Source organism: Eretmochelys imbricata, chromosome 11, assembly GCF_965152235.1.
Source record: "Eretmochelys imbricata isolate rEreImb1 chromosome 11, rEreImb1.hap1, whole genome shotgun sequence".
Taxonomy (NCBI): domain Eukaryota; kingdom Metazoa; phylum Chordata; order Testudines; family Cheloniidae; genus Eretmochelys; species Eretmochelys imbricata.
In genome coordinates this window covers 42,375,073-42,397,657 of record NC_135582.1, presented here as the reverse complement: position 1 = coordinate 42,397,657, position 22,585 = coordinate 42,375,073, and positions in this window count along the sequence as shown.

The window sequence follows — 22,585 nt, the reverse complement described above, 5'->3', positions numbered from 1 at the left end:
GCAAAACTTCTTCCCAAATTGGTATATGCCACTTCCTTGCAGCACAGAGTGGGACTAAAAGGATGTCAAGCTTGGTTACAATGATTTTTATATACACTAATTTAATACTTGAATTAGCCTGTTAATTTTGGTTAATGAATGTTACAAATTTACATTGTATCTTATGATACTATACTTATAGGTAGGTATTATTTTAGGGCCAGATCCTACAGTCATAGCTGAATAAAGACTTCAGGATTTAGTTCTAAGCAAGACACACACAAATTTTAAAGTGAGGTGTAATGCCAAACAAAATTGTATACACAAGGAAAGTGTTATGCATCAAATGTCTCCACTAAACAGGGAGAAGCAAATATTTTGCCTTTTGGAATGCAAACTATCAGGCACTTCCACATTTCCCCAAAGAAGTGTCCTTTCACTCCTCGCAATTCTGCTCTCACTCCTGGTCTTTAGACTTTTCCTATACTTTAGTCCAATTGGAGCCAGTATATAGGGTTAGAACCCCCTAGTCAATGTCTGAACATACAAGCTGGGCTTCAAGTCTCGTTCTCCCTTCAACCTCTCCTCAGAAGTAGAAGGATTATTTAACCCTAGTTAGGATAGTTCACAGCAATAACCCTAAAGCAGCCAATAAGTAGAACCACAAAAATTGGCAGGTGTCTGAATGCCTGAAACTAATTTTAACCGTGTTCTTAAAGTGACTGGATTTCAAGTTAATGGTGTCTCCTTATCACAGTTTATTATTTGTATTCCAGTAGTTCCTAGAGCTCCCAACTGAACATGGAGCTCCATTGTGCTACGTAGCGAACACCTAGTGCGAGAGAGCCCTGACCCCAAGAGCTTGCACTATAAGAAGGGAGAAGGAGAGGAAATATGATTGACGATGATGTCTGTGACAAATGTTCTTTTGATGATCAGATCCTTTTGTGAAAGAAGTCCATATAGTACTGCATCTCAATTTACCATCATAAAAATGCAATGGGCTCACCTATTATTTTTTCCACAGATGGTGAAATTGATGTAATCAGTATAATGGTGCATTCTGAGATGGCCAAAGTGTTAAATTCAGGGTACATGCAGAATATAGTCTTTAAAAACACCCATTTTGATGATGGGCAGTTCTCTGGGTTTTTTATTTGCAATTAGTGAAGAGTTGTGTAAGTTCAGCTTCTATAGAAAATCAGGCATAGAATAATCTTGGAAAGGAAGCCACAAAAGATAACTTTGTAAATGTTTAAAATACAGAGGGTAAATTTCATTGCATTCCCATAGGAAGCTGCTGCTAATGCTCTCCTTGACTTGTATACCTTCAACAATATTTGTGTGCTAGATCAAAATCTTTTGTCTCAGTTCCTTGGTAAAAAGGTGCAAACAAGGTGCAAACTATTTATAGAAGAAATAGTTCCAGACCAAAGGACATGCTGTTAAACCCCTCCTTGGAAACTTGGAATACTTGAAGGGATTATGATTTCAAAATGGAAATCAAGTGAATAATTTAAATAAAATATTATAAAGGGAGATTGGCGAGAAGTAGAGGAGCTGGGGCCTTGTGTTCCTTAAACTACACTGTCACTGAAAGAAGCTAATTAAGATCAGATGAGTTCATGTTAATATTACAGCTCACATCCATGGTGCACACAGTCTGGTTGACTCTCATACTTTTCAACTGTAAAGTCCTTGGGTAAGAATTTTAAGTAAGAGAGGCCAGAAAACTAGGTCAGCAACCATTTTCTTTATTCAGCTGCAACCAAGCATCTGCCTGCCAGCTCCTAAACTTCTTAGTCAGTGAGATGGGGCTAAAACTAAACACAGTAACAGTAACAGCAGTGCACACAGTAACACAGTCACTCCTACTAATGCTCTTCTCCCAGTACATTATCATTTACCCTCTGCCAGACCACATGGATAGTCATGACATTTGCCCCATGTCTCTGACAGCGAGGAAGTCAAATCTTCAACTTCTAATGCAGTTTATTCAGTGGATTTGGAGCCTAGAAGAAGCTTCCTCACAAATTTTGAGAAGCAAGCCTTCAGGAATGAGGTGTGGCTGTAACCTGGCTGGCTGTGAGCATAAAAAGAACAAGAAGGGGAAGCCTTAATGTGAGAACCAGTGAAAGGTTGTAATAATGGTTACCATATTAGTTGCATTCCAGTAGCACCTAGAGGCCCCAGCTGAGAGATGGGGTCCATTGTGCAATACCATGAACTAAAACATAGTCTTTTTCCCAAGGAGGATAATTTAAAGAGAGAAGACAAAGGGTGGGAGAATGATTTTTTTTTTAATTTTAAGTTCTTCTGCAGAAGCCAACTTAACAATAAAGAATAGTAAATATTGCCTGTAATCACAGTATTGTCTAAATAATGTATACAGAGTATAAGATAACATGAATGAGTTCTACAGAACTCAGCCTGCTGGGCTCTTATATTGTTTTGGTTTCATCATTGCCTTTTATTTTTATAACCACATAATTTCCTTTAAATGCCCCTCTCTATCTTTACATCATTCATTTTTTTTTTCTTCCTCAGCTGAAACAAGTAACATTTTTTTTCAGAAGTGCTGATACTAGTTCCTGTGAGTGCCTTCCTCATTTTGAATCTTAAACTATTTCTTGTTACTTTCTCCTGTATTAGTTAGTTCTGTTAGCACTCGTAATGGGCTCTGCGAAAAGAATACATCATCCCTGCCCAAGTAGCCTGTAATCTAAAGCAAGACAAACAAACAGACACAGGGTTTGGGAAAGGGGTCCAACATGCATGCAACTGAATTATATTTTAAGTAGGGAGCATCGCTTTTCAGGGCTAACCTGTGCTCAAAAATAGGAACGTCTGGTATTTGATGGCAGTAGTTTTTACGAACAAATGTTTTAAGCTGTTGGGACTCCGTTTTCAAAAACAGCCTCTAATAATACAAGCGCAACTCTGTCAGTCTATGTTTTCATGCATGAAATTAGTCAAATCAAGTGTGTGTGCACGGAAATCAAATTTGTGTGCAAAGCATACCAGCTCATACATACACACATCAGGTAATTAGCTATCAAGCTGATTTTCTTATGGAAATCTAAGGTTTTGTATGCATCATTCTGATTTGAAAATGTGAGCCTTTATACATACATAGCACTGTGCAAATGATAAGTTTCCCCCCCCCACCCCTGTTTGCACCAATATTTTGCCATTTATTGCAGAGTGCAACTTTTGATAAACACAAAAACAGTTACCATTAATCTGTCAAACATGATGCATTCCTTGTACTTTCTAATGTGTTGCAGTTTTTCTCTTTGGATAGCAGAGGGCTAAAGGCATCACATGCAATTAAAAATCGATGTGTAAGCCATTTCCTAAGAAGGGAAGGGTGTGTGTGGATGAGGAAGAGGTAGCTGAAGTGTTCGGACTATGACAAGAGCTCCGTAAAAGGAAGTGGCTCTGCATGTAAGATACAGCAGCTGTGAAAGCAGTGCACACATTAGTGTCTAGTGTGCAGTCTTATTTCCACTGGGCCAGTTGTCAAAAGGTTGTGGAAAGTGTTGTTTTGTTATACTATCTATAAACCAGCACTTTATTGCTGGAGTCTTGTGAAATCTTTCTGTAGCCTTACTGAAAATAGAAGCTTTCACTTCTGCTATCTTGCAAGTTACTTGCATTACTATGAAAGCAGTGAGACAAGGAAGATGTTTTATTTGAGAATACACAAGTGCATCTATAAGATTCTAAAAAAACCAAGGAGTCCTGGTGGCACCTTAGAGACAAACAAATTTATTTGGGCATAAGCTTTCATGGGCTAGAACCCACTTCATTGGATGCATGGAGTGGAAAATACAGGAGCAGGTATAAATACATGAAAAGATGTGAGTTGCCTTACCAAGTGTGAGGTCAGTCTAATGAGACAATTTACTTAACAGCAGGATACCAAGGGAGGAAAAATAACTTTTGAAGTGGTAATGAGAGTGGCCCATTTCAGACAGTTGACAAGAAGGTGTGAGGGGGAAATTAGTATTGGGGAAATTAGGTTTAGGTTTTGTAATGACCTAGATTTTCTAGTGGCCCTGTTCTTCTTTCTGGCTGATTTCATGGAACACCTTCCCTGAGTCTGCCTGCCTGACCCCTCCCCTTTCTTCATTCAAATTCCTCCTTCAAACTCATTTTTGCTCTACTACCTCCCACAAGTGAATTATTACATATTTAAAAATAAAATAATGCCCAGGTGCCCAAATAACCACATCATTTTATTACTGGGACCCTCATCCTGCCTGTGCATCTTGAACAAGACTGTAAATTCTTCAGGGTAGGGACCATCTCTTTTTATTTTTCCTACAAAGTGTCCCACAAACTTGGGGAAAGGGGGCTATAAAAATAATTTTATTGATTAAAAACATTCAAAATTATTTAAAATGTCTGTAGTTGATGGAACAGGTATGGACACACAAGTACATATAACACAACATGAGAGGCCTGCGTATATAGCTCAGTGGTTTGAGCATTGGCGCGCTAAACCCAGGGTTGCGAGTTCAATTCTTGAGGGGGCCATTTAGGGATCTGGGGCAAAAATTGGGGATTGGTCCTGCTTAGAGCAGGGGGTTGGACTAGATGATCTCCTGAGGTCCCTTCCAACTCGGATATTCTATGTGTGCACCTCAGGGGTGAGCAAACTTTTTGGCCCGAGGGCCACATCTGGGTATAGAAATTGTATGGCAGGCCATGAATGCTCACAAAGTTGGGGCTGGGGTGCGGGGGGGGGGGGGTGAGGGCTCTGGCTGGGAGTGTAGGCTCTCAGGGGCGGCCAGAAATGAGGAGTTCAGGGTGTGGGAGGGGGCTCCGTGCTAGGGCATGGGATTGGGGCAGGGGACCGGGTGAGGGCTCTGGCTGGGGGTGCAGGCTCTGGGGTGGGGCTGCGGATGAGGTATTTAGGGTGCAGGAAGGTGCTCTGGGCTCGGACTGAGGGGTTTGGAGGGCAGGAGGGGGTGGGAGCACGGGGAGGTGGCTCAGGATTACAGGCTCCGGATGGTGCCTACCTCAAGCAGCTCCCGGAAGCAGCGGCATGTCCCCACTCCAGCTCCTACGTGGCGGCGCAGCCAGGTGGCTCTGCACGCTGCGCTGTCCACAGGTGCCGCCCCTGAAGCTCCCATTGGGTGCGATTCCCAGCCAATATGAGCTGCTGGGGCAGCGCTTGGAGTGGGGGCAGCATGCGGAGGAGAGCCCCCTGGCTGCCCCTATGTGCAGGAGATGGTGGGGGGGGCATGCCACTGCTTCCAGGAGCCAAGTGGAGCGGCCCCAACCCTGCTCCCCAGCTGGAGCGCCAGAGCAGGGCAAGCCCCAGACCCCATCCTCCAGCAGGAGCTCGAGGGCTGGAGTAAAACAATTGGTGGGCCAGATGCGGCCCACAGGCAGTAGTTTGCCCACCCCTGGTATAGCTTCATGTTTAATAAGCAGGAAAAGCATATCTACCTAGACTGGATACTCTCCGCCACCTTCCTGAGAGCATACTGTGTACATGCTGCATATGAATTTCCAGTTGATGGAAATCACAAGTAGTGATAACAAGTAGTGTGCATCTGAAAATGCCCTCGGAGAGACAATTCACCAAACAGCTAATTTCAGTGTTTCAAGCAATTAAAGAGGTTTACACAGTATATTGTGCAAGTGGCATAACATAGCATGGCATATTATAGCAGTAAGTCACTAAAAAGGACATTCAAAAAAATAGTGGCCCAATTTTTGCATTAAATTATTCTGCTGTATCCATAATGTTACTCTAGATTTACACTGGTATAACTCAGCACAGAAATTGGCCCATTTAAAAAAAAAATCTATTCCCTCAGTCTGGTTTCACTGATAGCTTATGTCTCATTGCAATTTTTATCTTAAATATATATATTTGAGACCTTTCTCTTTCTCCATCTTTTTTATTTTTGGTAGATGGATTCATATTTTCCCTCCAGTGGAATTAAGTTACCTTTTAAGAATCCCTTAAGTTTTAAAAAACAAAAGATAGTTTCTAAGCACTACAATCCTGCAATTTACTGAGCCCTATTGAAATAAATTGGTGAGATACTTGCTACACTGAAGTCCTTGGCAAAATGCCCATGGACTTCAGTGGGACAAGGCTTCTTGTGGCTCAGGGGTCTGCATGCCCAGCATCACTAATAGGATTGTGGGTTTTGTTCCTTAGGTACATTTCAGAATGTTTCCTCTTGGTTTACAATGTGATCTGTAATTATGTTGGCTCCGTACCAATTTGGATTCCAATTTGCAAAGAAAAAAAGTGTCTACTAGCTTGTTGTCAGTAGACAACACTTTGACTTTCTGAATTTTGGCATTAAATCTCAGATTACTGCAAAAATTGTGTTTTTTCCCCAGAATGTTCTTTACTTAAGAAAGCAAAGATGGTGTTTTCCAAAAGAGCACTAGGTGGCGCTTATGATTTGTTCACATAAACCTTTGCATTGCAATCATAAGGGACTACAACATCTATAAGGTCATAGTCAAATTATGAAATTATATCATTTATAAATTACTTTTGATCAATATTTTACCTCATGTGAGAACAAAATGTATTTTTATATTTTAAGGTATATTCCCAACTCACAAAATATTTTGTTTTTAACCTCTTTGAGCAGAACTATAGCTATGAAAATTTAAAGTTAGTGACAACAGTACCTTTCTATCTTTTGCCTGCTGGTACAGCAACTTGTAAAATGACTCATGTATAATCTAGACAGGGCCTGATTCTCCACTCAGTCACACAAGTTTTATGTCAGTGTAACTCCATCAACCAACCTAAACCTGGTGTAACAAAGTGGAGAATCAGCTCCATAATTTTGTTACAAGAACGGATTCAGAGGGAAGGCAGGTTACTATTAGCATTTTAAAATATAAATAAAAAACCCCACATCCATTATTATAGCTAAACTGATAGAAGCAGAACAGAAGTTGAGAATTTAAACACTGTTCAGAAAGAATAAAGGAAGAAGGGAGGGCTGCCATCACTGAAAATATTCAGATCTAGAAACAGATACCCATCTCTTAAGGACCTTTAAGAATAATTAAATCAGTTCTGTGATCCAAAGATCTGGCACGCGTGATCCATTTGAGGTCTCTTGCAACCCAAATGTGACAGTGTGTACCCACCCACACTGGTTCAGCAAGGATAAACCACACTCTGTGGGTGAGGAGGCCTAGGTATAAAAGAGAGTAGCTCAGCTCACTCTGGACTGGCTGCCGAAGGGAGTACATGTGTTTGCAGTCTCCTGCGAAGAGCCTACCAGAGCACCAAGACACAGGAGCCAGCCGAGTCTCCAGCCGACCCGCAGCTGCACACCACCACCAACAGAGGAGAGACAACAGAAGCCTCAAAACTACCAGTCTCGGAAGAAAGGGTAGGAAGTAGCCCAGAGGAACTAGACAGTGATCTGGTTATGGAATCAGAGCTATACTCTGTGTGTTTTAGAAGGACCCCGGCTGAGTCTATGGTGGATTTTCCCCCACCCACTCCCCCAGACAGGGCCCTGAGTTGGGACCTGGTGGAGTAGGGAGGGCCCGACTGCTACCCACCCCAGTGGCAGCCCACTCTACTCTGGCCATGGGGCCGTGCAGTCCCACAGAGGAGGGCAGTCTTACTGACACTGGCCACTAGGCTGTGCTCTCCTGGGAGTCAGGGCTGTGGTGTGGGCAATTAGGTTACTCGGGCTGCCAACCCCCTACTTTAATTCCCCCACAAACCAGCACTCCTCTGATGAGGGTACTTACCCCACAACATCAAATGATTCTAAAAACTTGAAGGGTTAAAATAAAATGAAAAATCATTAAATATGAGAAGCAATGGGGGAGAGGAAGGAAGAGGAACCGTGAAGCATGTTCAGAGCAGTGGAGAAGACGAAGCATGAAGGCATGTGCAAGAGCACAGGAGAAGGATGTACCAGTAGCATGTACGCAGGAGTGCAGGAACAACAAGGGACATGGTAGCATGTGTATGGAACAGAGGAACAAAAGATTTGGAATTAGGAGGGGGAGATGAATGAACAACAAAAAGAACTGGTCTGATGGGGTTTTCTACCCGAAACAGACAACACAAAAAAAGATACAGTAATTGCAATGTAATGTTTAACTGCACGTGTACAAATTCATTAAATGAGAGACGTGCTTTCCGAAACGTTGTAAGCTGCTGTTGTTTCCATAGGGATATACTGTGCTCACAAACAGAATCATGATAAGCAGGGGAGATCGTTCGATTAAGGTCTGACCAACAGTGAAAAGGTTTCAACATACACCATTCAAAAACTCATGATATGTAGGTGTCAAAAGTGGCTTTGGTTTTCCAAATGAATCAGTTTGTCACCAGCTGGCATGCTAGTCAAGTCTTGCAGATTTCTTATCAAAAAGACAGTTTATTTTATGCAACTTATCTGAGTGCAAGTTTCCTTAGCAAAGTCAGAGAGGGCTTGCAAACAGTGTTTGACAACTGGAGTTACAACTGCTAATCTCATTCCATTTCTTTCTTTTGATAGAATCAAAATGAATTTAATTTTCTCACAATGACTATGGATAACAACTCTTAAATGAGTGCAGACGTGATGGAAGGAAATGACAGTCACAATACCAGTAACTGTCTTTATACAGTCAAGTGAATGAAAGTGGCTTCACATGGAAACTAGCCACAACTCACATTTCATTCCATCATGTGGTGGTTCCTCAGCTAATTCAAAGCAAACATACACAGTGTATAATAACTACAATGTCTATATACTGTACACTGTATAAACTAATGCTACTCAAATATACAGCTATTTCTAAATCATAACATAAAACTGGAAGACAAAAACTTTTTAATTTCAAATAACAAATCCCCTAGATTAACCACTCATAAAGCAGTATGTTAGAACAGTGAAGTTTAGAATTCTACTTGATAGGGCCACTATTTCTTTTGGCATTTTTTTACCCTGCAGTTTGACACGTTCACACAGTATTGAGGGGCAGTCTAGGGTTTGTACTTTGACTTGTCAGACTGATTTGTTTGCTGTGCTAGCTTTCCAGAAGCTGTCATCTCTGTGCCAATGATCACGCTGCTTTTTTCACAATATCTTTGCATCGCTTTGTCTGTCTCCCTCATAAACTTTTAGGCCAAATCCTGGTCCTACTGAAATCACTGGGAGTTTTGCTACTGACTTCACTGAGACCTCTCTGTGGATCCTTATACATTATACTCTGCAAGGGGGGTGAATTTCACCCTGTATAACATTGTCTTTTGGTGCCTAGTGCCTTACAAGAAGAGGATGTTTCCATTTCAGTAAAGCTGTCCTTGCAGAAGCATTGCTGCCATTCTGGTTTGCAGAATTTCATAAAGATTTGTCTCTTATCATTTGACAAGGAAGGTTGAAGATTATAACTATGACATTTTTCTTCTCTTTGATACGCCAGTGCTGATAAGCAGCCACCTCACAGAACCCCCTGGCGACCTCAGAGTAGTCCTGCACATAGCGTCTCACCTCAGTTTCACTTCTTGGATCCCCAAATAAACTCCACAGAGTTTTACCAGCCCTCTTTAGGGTCTGATTTATTACCTTAAAGTTCAAAAGTAAACAACCCCCACCCCCAGTACAGTCCAAACTTCCCATGTTCAGACAGAGACCTTCCTGCCTCAGCAGGCTTCTCTTGCCCCTTCCTTGCTGGAGCAATTTCTCTGCTCTCAGAGTATTCCTTTGAGAAGCCTCTATCACTCTCTGTAGTCTCACTAAAGCCCCTCCACCACCTTACTGTGGGCTCCTTCTGCTCTTCATAGGAAAGTGCTTCATTCCTCTCAGGTGCGGCTCATTCTGCAATCAGCCTTGGCTTGGCCTCAGACTCTCCAGGGCAAACAACCCGATTACATCCAGCAACATATGTCCATGTTTCAGATATAAAATAAGGTGGAAGTTATCATAGGCTGTAAACATGGACTTCAAGCTTTTGTGTGATACTGTGATGGTTCCAGATTTAATGTTCCAATCTTCCCTACAGAAAATACCAATTTGGTTCTGGTACCCAATTTAGACACCACAATGACTGGTACTATTGTAAAATGCTAGACAAGCAGATGGGTAACTTGATCAATGAGGACGATGTTTGACAAAGGTAAGAGAAGGTAATTGAAGATGCAAATTTACTTTATTGTGTTTGAGGTCATTGGTGTGATGCTAGGTCTTATAAGCTTATGAGTTATGTTGTTCCAGTTTAGCTGTTATGGTTTGGTTTTTTTCAGCTGAGTAGTAAGTCTATAGTTTTATAGCTGTCTTGGCAAAACTATAGGTGATAAACTGGATGTCATATGGCATATGTGCAATAAGAGCATTGTCATCCACATAGAGAAGTTCCTATGCAATATCTTCATTTACTTTTGGTACGTGTGTTCCATTGCCACATTCCCCCGTGCAATTGGTAGTATTTTGGTGAGATGAAGAGAAATTTCAAGAAGTCTTTCAATCTGTTCATTTTAAAGCACTTGCCAGAAGTTGTTCAATGTTTAATACAAGTGCCTGGTATGACATTTCAGGTGGCATCATCAATCTGTTGCTGTACAGAAGAAACCAAAGAAACTTCATATCAAAACATATCCCTGCTACATTCCATTTGCTATTACAAAATGGATCCAAGAGAATTTTGTCTACAATTACTCCAGCTTATTCTATCATGCAGTTGGAGAGTGACATGCATTAATATTTCTGGACAGGAATTTCCACAGTCAGCGTTGTAAAGTTAGCAGTGACAGCATACAGGTCCCGGTCTTGTTCACTATATTTTTCTTGTAAGCAACAAGCAGCGTGATAGTAGTGCTTCTTTTTGATTTAAAGTTACAAGCCCCAACTCTCTGCTGGCATAAACCCATTGACTTCAACAAGTTTTCACAGAACGCTGGGGTTCTGTCAATAACAAAGAAGCACTTGAGTAAGTATTTTTCATGAGTAAGTAACAGAGAGAAAGGAGATTACGTAAAAGGTGCTATTCTCTTCTTTCAATTGTGTCTACAATTGCTAACAATGGTTGTATCCATAAGTCTCTAAGTGTTCCATGTTGTTCTAAAATAAATGAACAGCTGGCTGGAAATTACACTGCTACTATATTGGTAGAACTCAAGGTGTATTTCATCCTGATTCATTTGTGTGTACCATAATTACCTCTGCCTGCTCATCTCCTTCCAAAAGTAGTGATACCCCTGTCTTCCTGCAAAGGTCAATCATTGTCATATTCTACTGGGAGCTTATTTTGTGATGTTCAGTGGTGTTTAAGGCAGGGGTAGCTGCACTGCCTATTATTAAGATTGCCTGACACTACTATCAGATTCGGCAGCAGGTAGCTAAGGCTAGAGGTGGCTCCAGTCAACCTAAATCCAGCTCCACTGGTGAAACCCAGATGTGCACTATGTGATGCTGTGATGGGCTCCTCAAGCTGCCTCCTAGCAAGCCAATGGGCCAGAACAGGGAGCCAGGCCTAGGCCAGCACCAGGGGACAGGAGCAGAGCCGCCACTGCCCAGGGTGAGTGCTGGATGGGCCCATACCCCAGGCCTCCCCTCTGCACCAGGCTGGGATAGATCTGGGCACGGACCCCCCCACAAACAATATTTTCATCCTCCACCTGTGATTAGAGATCCCTGCTTTCAGCTACTTAGAACTTCAAACTTTAGCTTTTTTTGGAGTTTTCCGTGCTGGGTGTCCGCCTCAGGCTGCAATTTTATTTTTATTTTTTAAATTTCAGCCAAAACTGTTGAGCAAGTTCTGAGAATGAGGCTAGGGGAAAACACATTGTTTTGCCAATATTAAAATGTTTTTGAAACTTTCTTTGAAAAGCTCTAGGGCCTTTGACCGCTCCAGCATTGCTCCAAACTTTTACAGGGTGCAGGTAAATATAACTCTGATGTTCTCTTATGAATGCTACGTCCTCATCACACAATGATTCAACACATTCCAGCTCTGAGCTACCAGGACTCAAAAGGGCTTCCCTGTAATAGCTGCTCCAGGCTGGGGTGGGACCAGGCACTGGAACTGACAACAAAGAGCTTGTCTCTCCTTTGCTCTTGATGACACTCTTGTCCCTACCCCCAGGCTCAGGCAGAGTGGAGGAAGCTGTCTGATTGGATGCAGAGGAGACAAAAGCCAGTCCTGGGGTGAGGAGAGGAAAAGAAGAAGATTGGGACAAGGCTTCTGGTGAGAATGGGATGAGTAGGAGGGTGCAGAGAAGAAGTGTGCCTGGGAGGTGGAGTAGGAGAGGCTGACAGTGGTTGGACAAAGAGACTGGGATGGGGAGCTAGTTGCAGAGCCAGGGACTAGCAGGGCAGGGATACTGGGAACAGACCGGGAGAGGAAAGACTGGGACTGGTTGGACAAGGAAACTGGGACTGGGAGCTGTGGGGGAGACTGGAACTGGGAACCACTGAGGGAAGTTGGGTAGGGGGGTTGCTGGCAGACGGTTAGCTGTGGGAGGAATTCTGAGATTGGATGAGGCACTGGGGTGAGAGGAGTAGACTGGGACTGGCTGGGCAAAGAGACTGAGACAAAACTCTGGGGGCAGGGGAGACTGAAGTTGGGGAGGGAGACTATGACTAAGAGCCAGTGTGGGATGAAGGGGAGAGACAGATCAGACAAGGAGCCAGGAGGGAGGAACTCCTGACTTACAGCTAGGCAAAGGATTTGGGGCCGGAGAGGGAGACTAGGAGTGGTTGTGTAAGGAGACTGGATATGGGATGAGAAGCCTGAGTAGTGGAGACTGGGGGACTCGGTAGGCAAAGAGAAGGGGACTGGGACAAGGAGCCAGGAGGAGAGGGGGAAAAGAGCAGGATTTGGACAAGGACAGTTTGGAGGGGACGAAGTAGAGGGGGTCAAGTTTGGTGTCATGGGCAGAAATATCTGTGACCATTACAGCACACTCCCCTCCAGATCAGTTATTCCTTTGGCTCAAGTGGCAGAGGTCTGTATAGTGGATCTAAAGGTTTCAGATCTGCTGATGAACCAGGTGGGTCTCACTATGATGCTATATGATAGAATTTTGAGGAGGGGAGGGGAGTTCACTTTGCTTTTTTAAAACTTGGGATATTAACCACCCATCCACATACACAAAATTGTAAGTGAAAGAACTAGGGCTGTCAATTAATTGCAATTAACTCATGTGATTAACTCAAAAAAATTAACCGCAATTAAAAACATTAATCGCGATTAATCACACTGTTAAACAATAGAACACCAATTGAAATTATTAAATATTTTTGGAAGTTTTTCTACATTTTCAAATATATTGATTTCTATTACAACACAGAATACAAAGTGTACAGTGCTTACTTTATATTATTATTTTTATTAGAAATATTGGCACTGTAAAAAACAAAAGAAATAGCATTTTTCAGTTCACTTCATACAAGTACTATAGTGCAATCTCTTTATCATGAAAGTGTAACTTACAAATGTAGATTTTTTTTTATTACAGAACTGCACTCAAAAACAAAACAATGTAAAACTTTAGAGCCTACAAGTCCACTCAGTCCTACTTCTTGTTCAGCCAATTGCAAAGACAAACAAATTTGTTTACATTTACGGAAGATACTGCTGCCTGCTTCTTAATTATAATGTCACCTGAAAGTGAGAACAGGCGTTCGCATGGCACTTTTGTAGCCAGTGTTGCAAGGTATTTATGTGCCAGATCTGCTAAACATTCATATGCCTCTTCATGCTTCGACCACCATTCCAGAGGACATGTTTCCATGCTGATAATGCTTGTTAAAAAAAATAATGAGCTAATTAAATTTGTGACTGGACTCCTTGGGGGGAATTGAATCATAGAATATCAGGGTTGGAAGGGACCTCAGGAGGTCATCTAGTCCAACCCCCTGCTCAAAGCAGGACCAATACCCAACTAAATCATCCCAGCCAGGGCTTTGTCAAGCCTGAACTCAAAAACCTCTAAGGAAGGAGATTCCACCACCTCCCTAGGTAACCCATTCCAGTACTTCACCACACTCCTAGTGAAAAAGTTTTTCCCTAATATCCAACCTAAACCTCCCCCACTGCAACTTGATACCATTATTCCTAGTTCTGTCATATGGTACCACTGAGAGCAATCCAGATCCATCCTCTTTGGAACCCCCTTTCAGGTAGTTGAAAGCAGCTATCAAATCCCCCCTCATTCTTCTCTTCTGCAGACTAAATAATTCCAGCTCCCTCAGCCTCTCCTCATAAGTCATGTGCTCCAGCCCCCTAATCATTTTTGTTGCCCTCCGCTGGACTCTTTCTAATTTTTCCACATCCTTCTTGTAGTGTGGGGCCCAAAACCGGACACAGTATCCCAGATGTGGCCTCACTGATGCCGAATAGAGGGGAACGATCACGTCCCTTGATCTGCTGGCAATGCTCCTACTTATACAGCCCAAAATGCCATTAGCTTTCTTAGCAACAAGGGCACACTGTTGACTCATATCCAGCTTCTCATCCACTGTACAGGAAGAGCCCCTGTGTGGCAATACCTCAGAGGGCAGGATGATGACCTGTTATATTATTTCTTTTCTTTCTATATGGGGTGGTATGAAGGGGTGTACCTGGCCCTTTGAGGCCCCCTGCTGGAGGCCTTGTGATGCTACCTTATCCTGTCCCAGATAAGGGGGGGTCCTCTGGGCCTACCTAGAAAGACTGCAGAGAAGCAGCCAATCAGCGTGCAGCAGATTCAAATAAAAGGAGTTGCAGGGCCTGAGCAGCTCAGTTGCTGGCTGGGACCAGATGGGCTAGGAGACAGCAAAACTCTCCAAGCAAGGAAGCCTGGGAGAGACCGTGCTCAAGCAGGGATAGGACAGAGACAACCTAAGGATTATAAGCCTAAGGTAACATGTGAAGGTGGTGGGACTGAGTGGGAAGCAGCGAAGGGAATGCAGCAGCAACTATTCAGGGAAGCAGTACATGGCCACTGGTGCAGGATCCCTGAGTTGAGACCTGGAGTAGTGGGCAGGCCTGGAGTGGTGGGCAGACCACCACCACCAGCCACCAGTGCTGGAAAGGGGACATGGCTAATTTAAAAGCCCAAGAAAAAAGGCTAGATTTAAAAGGGCCCAGAGACAGGACTGAAGACCCCAGAGAAGGCCAACCATGTGTTGAACCTTGATACCCCAAAAGGACACTAAACTTGGGAGGTGACCTGGATGGAGAACTGGGGCAATGAGAACTGGTGAAAACAAAGAGTTTCAAGGGAGAAAGCCCTGGGGGCAGTGCTCTATAACAGGGCAGGGACTCTATAACAGTTAGCCTAGAAGGGGTTCATCCATTGTTGACTGAGTGACTTAGCCGGAGGGCTGAGCCACTTAAGATCCACCTGATGAGGTTATCAACCTACCGGGGGCACCAGGTGAAAAAGAAAACTGCAGCACCACACTCAGCTGACAGGAGGCACTCACAAGAGTGGGTTCATCGATTCCAAGGCCAGAAGGGACCATTGTGATTATCTAGTCTAACCTCCTGTGTAACACAGGCCATAGAACTTCCCAAAAATAGATCCCGGAGCAGATCTTTTTAGACAAACATCCAATCTTGATTTTAAAATTGTAAGTGATGGAGAATCCATCAAAAACTTTGGTAGATTGTTCAAATTGCTAATTACTCTCACTTTAAAACATACTTTATTTCCAGTCTTAATTTTCATACCTTCAACTTCCAGCCATTGGATTGTGCTTTTTCTGCTAGAGTGAAGAGCCCATCAACTATTTGTTCCCCATGTAGGTACTTACAGACTAACGTTCTCTTTATTAAGCTAAATTATTAATTTCCTTGAATCTTACTATAAGGCATGTTGGCTAAGAATTCTTTTGGCTCTTCTGTGAACCCTCTCCAATTTATTAACATCCTTCTGGAAGCGTGGATACTAGAACTGGACACACAATTCCAGCAGCCGTTGTGCCAGTACCAAATACAGAGATACAATAACTGCTCTAATCCTACTGAGTTTCCCCTGTTTATGCATCCAAGGATCACAGTAGTCCTTTGGCCACAGCATTGTACTGGGAGCTGATGTTCATCTGATTATCCAACACGGCCCCCAGATCTTTTTCAGAGTCACTGCTTCCCAGGATAGAGGTCCCCATCCTGTAAGTATGGCCTACGTTCTTTGTTCCTAGTGATATATATTTACTTATAGCAGTATTAAAACATACACTGTTGACTTTGCACAGCTTACCAAGCAATTCAGATCGCTCTATATCAGTGTGTGACGCTTTCTCAGTGTGCAGAGTGGTAAAGTCACTCTGTTACCCATTTGCCTCAGCATAAAAGGGAACTGCTGGGCTAAACTGAGTCACAACTCTTTGTCACTCCAGTTTGCTAGTCAGCCCCACAGAGTCCTCAGGACTCCACCAGTCCTAACTTTGCCTTGCAGGTTAATCCTTGGTGCATTCAGCTCCCAGACTCTCCAGAAGCATCTCCCTGCAGCATCCAGCCCCTGTCACTGGACACCCACAGAAATGACCAAGTCTGCTGTCTCCAAAGAGACAGGATACACAGCCGCCTGTTGGCTTAGCTGAGGATTCACACTTTATTTCAACACACTGCATTGGGATGAACTTACAGTGCAAGGAAACATAAGTTTATTAATAAAGAACAGAAATTCAACTGATACTACGCAAAGGTAACAGAGAGAGAGAAATAGTTAAAAATAAAACTAAAGGATGACATGCTTCTAAGTGACCAAAACTTAACTAACCAAAATCCTTGGCTAAAATAAGATTCTTACCTAAATCGGCCTTTCAGTGTCACCCACCCACATGTTAGGGGATCCACTGTGCAAAAATACAAAGAGCACTGGCCTCTTTGTCCCCTAAGTGATGGGTAACCAAAGGTCATTTTGCTGCCCCTTATATTCCCCAAAGTTTATTGTCTCTGACACCAGAATCAGGATGAATCCCTGGGGTTCAGACTCCAGTGTCTTCCCAGGTTGATTTCACATCCTCATGTTAATTTGTTGCCCTGTGTATCTCCAATGCAAATGAACTGCCTACTGTCTCTGGCATCACCTTGCTCAATTCCCATTAGAGACATGGGGATAACTATATTCCCTCTTGTCTGGAAGACAACTTGTTTCTCCCTTAGTTTGGTTACAGACTTAAAGCATAATATCAGTAATTCCTCATATAGTGTAATAAATACATTTTTCAATTATATTAATGGCCAATGTGTCACCAGCTTTCATTTGGTACTCATACAACATTCTTTATAGATTGATATCATGACAGCAATGTGATAGGTGTAATGAGTTTGTCAAGCTTGATAGGAGTTGCTGAGTAGTGAAATACCAGTGGTCCTCTGTGTCACACAGTGACCATAGGATTAGATAGGTAAATAAAAGGGTTTTAGCAGCCATGGGAAGACCTTGGAAATAATGTGCTTAAAGTTAAAAAAAAAAATGTAACTGGAGAGAAGTTGTAAAAATGCTGAGCTCAGAATGTGGATGATAAGAAAAGAGGGGTCTCTAATTATCCCGGATGGTTCCAACTAGTTTGAACAATAAAGAAGGGTTGTGCATGTTGAGTCAGAAGTAACTTTAACATACCAATGTTACCTTGGAGCTGTACCTGGTTATACACAAGCTTCAGCTAAAGAAGTATTGGTCAGCAGCTAGGAAGAAGTATGGTAAAGATTTAAAAAATAAAATAAAAAAAGACTTGGAAAAAGGGAACCCAGTCAGCAATCTTATCTACTTCAGGCCTAAGAACAGGGTCTAGCCCTAAACTGCTAAAGTTAGTAATTGGCAATGACATAACTTTTTTGTTAAAGGGTAGAAAAGGGTGAGCTCTTAAATGGCTCATCACTAGTACCTGGCTGACCAAACTGGAGCCAGTCAGCATAGGTTTGACCACCCCTGGGTCTCATCCTTTGTAAGTATTTGATCATTACTTATAAACGTTTGTTGTTGTATAGCTGTAGTAACTGCTTATCATTTAGGCTTTTAAACATGTTTAGAGCAATTACATAAATACTTGAATTTAATGAAGGAATTTATGGTTAAATCAGTGTCTGGCAGGACCCTATATTAGTATCCACAACAATTCCAGTAGTGACCTGTCCTCTTTATTATTTACCACTCACCCAATTTTTATGTCATTCAAAAACTTTATCAGTGTTTATTTTTATTATTATTATTCCAGGTCATTGATGACAATGCCTAATGTAAGACCAAGAACAGATCCCTGTTGGACCCCACTAGAAACACCCATTCAATGATGATTACAGTTTGAGACCTATCAGTTAGCCAGAGTTTAAACCATTTAATGTGTGCCATGTTAATTTTATATCATTCTAGTTTTTAAATCAAATTGTTACCATGTCAAATGCCTTACAGAAGTCTATTACCTCAACACAACTATCTTTATCAATTAAACTTGTAATCTCATCTAAAAAAAGATATTAGTTTGACAGCATCTAGTTTCCACATCAAGCCCTGTATCAGCTACTCCATTATCTTGCCTAAGACCAATGTCTTACTGACAAACCTATAGTTACCCAGGTCATCTCATTTACCCTTTTTAAATATGGGCACATTACCTTTCTTCCAGTTTTCTGGAACTTCCCAAGTGTTCCAAGACACATTGAAAATCAACATTAATGGCCCAGCAAGCTCTTTTGCCAGCTCTTCTAAAGCTCTTGGATGAAAGGTATCTGGACCTACTGATTTTAAACATGCTTAAGTGTTGTAGCTGTTTTTTAATATTGTCCCAATGTAGTGGAACAGAGAGTGCTATCACATCATATGATATGACCACATCTATTTTCCCCCCAAATAGAGAACATAAATATTTATTGAATACTTCTGCCTCTTCTGTGTTATTATTGATAATTCTACCATTTTCATCCAGTACTGGTACAAAACCATTGTTAGGATATTTTTTTGTCCCTAATATATTTTAAAAACTTGTATTGTCCTTATCTCTGTTGGCCACAGAGTCCTCCTTGTTTCCCTTTGCTTCCCTTATCAATTTTCTACAATTCCTAGCTTCTGTTTTATATTCATTACTGTCAACTTCCCCTTTCTTCAATTTGTTTATTTTTTATAGATGCGTTCAATTCCCCTCTAAACCAGGTTCATTTTTAAACCAATATAGCAGAATTCCTTGTTTGTGGATTTTTGAGCATCTAGTAAAGTGTTCCTAAACAATTCCCAATTATTCACATTTCCCTGATTAAATTCTTCCTGAGAGCTGATGTGGCTCACAATTGTTTTCACCTTTGTGAAATATGGTACTCTTAAATTTCTGTGTGTGTGTGTATACAATGTATTTTTCTGGTCTGGACTTTATTCTGTTTGCACATTATAAATATGATCAAGTCATGATGATGGACTTATTATTGCAAGATCACTTTCACTGAAGGTGCCTTCCACCTTCAAATTCTCAACTAGTTCTGCCCTATTTGTCAATTAATTCTAGAACAGCCTCTCCCCTTCTCCAATTTCTGTAATAAAAAGTTGTCTGACGCGGGCTCCCCTGGGGCCTGATATAGCAAACACATGGGTGTGGGCATCCATTGATAGAGTTGTGTACATGTGTCAGGGGGAGGAGAAACTAACAAAGAAGCAACAGAAAGCCAAGGACAGCCAGAACAAGCTCTAGGAACCTGAGAAAAGCCTAGAGAGATTTTGGGCTAAATGCTAACCGGAAAAGCACCTGGAACTGTGAGCAAAAAAACTGTTTGCCTACTGAGTTCAGGAAAGCAGGACTTTGTAAATAAAGAGGAATGCATCAGAGAAATAGCTGACTCCAAATCAACTTTTCCACCTGATTGAAGCAACCCACTAGACCCTGAATTTTGGCTAACAGCTCAAGTAAAAAAAGGGATGACAATATTCTCTGTCCCGTAGTACTTTCTTCTACATTATTGACATCAGTGATACGGTGGTCATCTGTACAGTATTTAATTAGTATTGTACTGAGGACCGTGTGGTTATTTTTCTCAATATGTATTCTATAATTAGTTGAGTTAAAGAACTAGTTTAATATGTTAGAGGCATGCTGCCTTGTCTACATGAGGTTGTTAACATGTGCTTAGCTAACATCTTTCAAGTCCTAGTCTAGACAAGGCGTTTCTAGGCTAGGGAGCATGGGTTTGAGTATGATCCTTAAACAATGTTCCCACTAGTGCAGTTAACTCACCCCCCGCCCCGCCACCTTTTTTGCTGGTTTTTTTTGTGTTTTGTTATTCCCTTTCCACTTTTTTCCATTTGTGAGCATCTATTCTAAGTTTATTGTTCTCTCATTAGCTTCTCCTTTTTGTTGTCCTGCCTCTCCTTTCCATTTCTGTTTCTCCCCTTTTCTGTTTTGTTTTTTCTCCCCCAGGCTGGTCATGCACATAGCACTAGTCTAGAAAAAGGAACAGAATGAAATTGATGTGATCCTAGGCTGTTTCACTCTGCTGCTACTGTTGGAGATGCTCTGTGTGTGGGAGCATCAATGACACAGGCCAATACAATTATCTGCTGTTGGGAACAGAGGAAAGATAGACAAGCAGTGTCCTCAAAATCAGTACTGAACCAGTCACCTAGCATGGTGCAATGGAGCACTACATTGCTGAAGGTGCTCTTCTGGGACAAATTGTACTTAATGGGAGATTTCACAGCACTTTACACAAGACTAAGGGTCGTAAGACTGGTGTCCTGTCCACTGGTTTATGTTCTACCTAAACTCTCCTATAGTTTCAAATTGAGAAATTACTTTTCACTTTCTGTTGTGTGGTGTTCCTGACTCAGAATATCTACCATGTTTCATCCTAGAAGTGGTGCATTTGTCACTATACCACTTAGTCTGTAAAGAGTTTTCAGTCCAGTCAGGAAGAAAGGTGTTTTATAAGTGCAAATAATTATTTCTTGTATGTCCTTATTCTTTATCTTTCTGTAGTTGATATTCAAAGGGTAACAATCATAAAATACTTGTTTTCATAATATTCTGTATTCTAAGTAGAAATTTGATTTCCCCCCCCCATTTCATTTATTCTTTTCTCCTCTCTTGATTATCTTTTTTTCTTTTTTCTTTCAGTGGTGCTTAAGCCTGGAACATCCCAGAAGAATTGTGTTCAACCTTTTTACCAACTTGTGATCTCTTAATGAACTTTAAAATATGAAAATTGAAGTTATATTACTATCAATGTTTTTACCTCCATTCTTCCCTTAATGGTGTTCCCCACAATACCCCAAAACCAGAATTGTAAGTATCAGGATAGGAGCACTTTTCTGGATCTAGGGATGTGCATCTGACTACCATGCTCAAGAAGGAACACCCAACCTAGGGTGACCAGATGTCTCGATTTTATAGGGACAGTCCTGATTTTTGGGTCTTTTTCTTATATAGGCTCCTATTACGCCCCAACCCCTGTCTCAATTTTTCACACTTGCTGTCTGGTCACCCTACCGCCACCACTCTGACAATCCCTTACGGTAGCTACTAGTGAGGTGGGAAAGATTACACGGTGCTCCTTTAAAGTTTCCTACAATCCCTTTTCCAAACATTTTTGTTCCTTCAGTGCCCCCTTCTGTTTTGGTTAAGGGCTTTTATATCTCTTTTTATATAAACCTTTTCATTATCCTTGCCCTAAGTATCCTGTTCATGTTGTTTCTCCCCCCACCCCACCCCTTCTTAAAATATAACATCCTATTTGTTCCCTTCAACTTCCCTTTGGATTTGATAGATTCAGGGGTATAAGAGCCAAGATTGACCCATTTTGGGGAGAGAATGTTTGACAAAAAATAAAGTTTCCTTTTAAGTTGTCTGTCACCTGTCCATCCTTTTTCCTCTGCAATTGTTGGTTCTCAGTCTCTTTTTTGTTGTTGTTGTTTTTCTTTCCAGTTTATCTACATGCTGAAAGCGTGTATTAAGTCTTTTTCTTGTGTGTGAGATTCTTGTTTACTTAGTTGAAGGCCCCAGGTTTGGTTTGATTTTTTTAATTGACTTCCTGAAGAAACTATGAAAATTCCCCTGCCTGTAAGTTCCACTGTCCCAGTTACGAGGGGTTATTGGCACAGGTGTGTGTGCTCCAAGTGTTCAGAACACGGAAAACACGCTGTTTTGGGCTTTGCGCTTTTGAAGGTCCTACACACAGACTGAAAGGGAAGGTATACAAAGAAAGCATTTTACAGTTGTCCCCCCTTCAGACAGACGGCAGTGAGATCAGAGCGGAAGCAACACATGACTTAGTTCCTTCCTGCTCAGCCACCACCAAGACTGATGGAAAATGGGTAAGTCATGACCTGATTTCTCCTTCCTTCAATAGTGGGTTAAGAAGAGGCAACTTAAAGTCTGATTCTCCTTTGCAGCAGCAAGAGAATCATGACTATTGATTCTAAATACCCAACTTAAGTTATCAAGTAAGGCATAGTTAATTATAAGGCCAGCCTTTGCAGGTTATATATTAACACAGTTTGGAAACTCAGCCTCCAACTAAATTAGTAGGCTAAACAAGTTACAACAAATATAGAAAACTATCACCTCCTGACTACTCTCTCTTAATTCTATGATAATTTGCTCTTTCTGTTATTGTGGAGCATTACATGGGTAATGTTTAATTTCTAGTTTTAGTTCTAGTTTACTTAGAAAAGAAATAAAATAGCAAATTA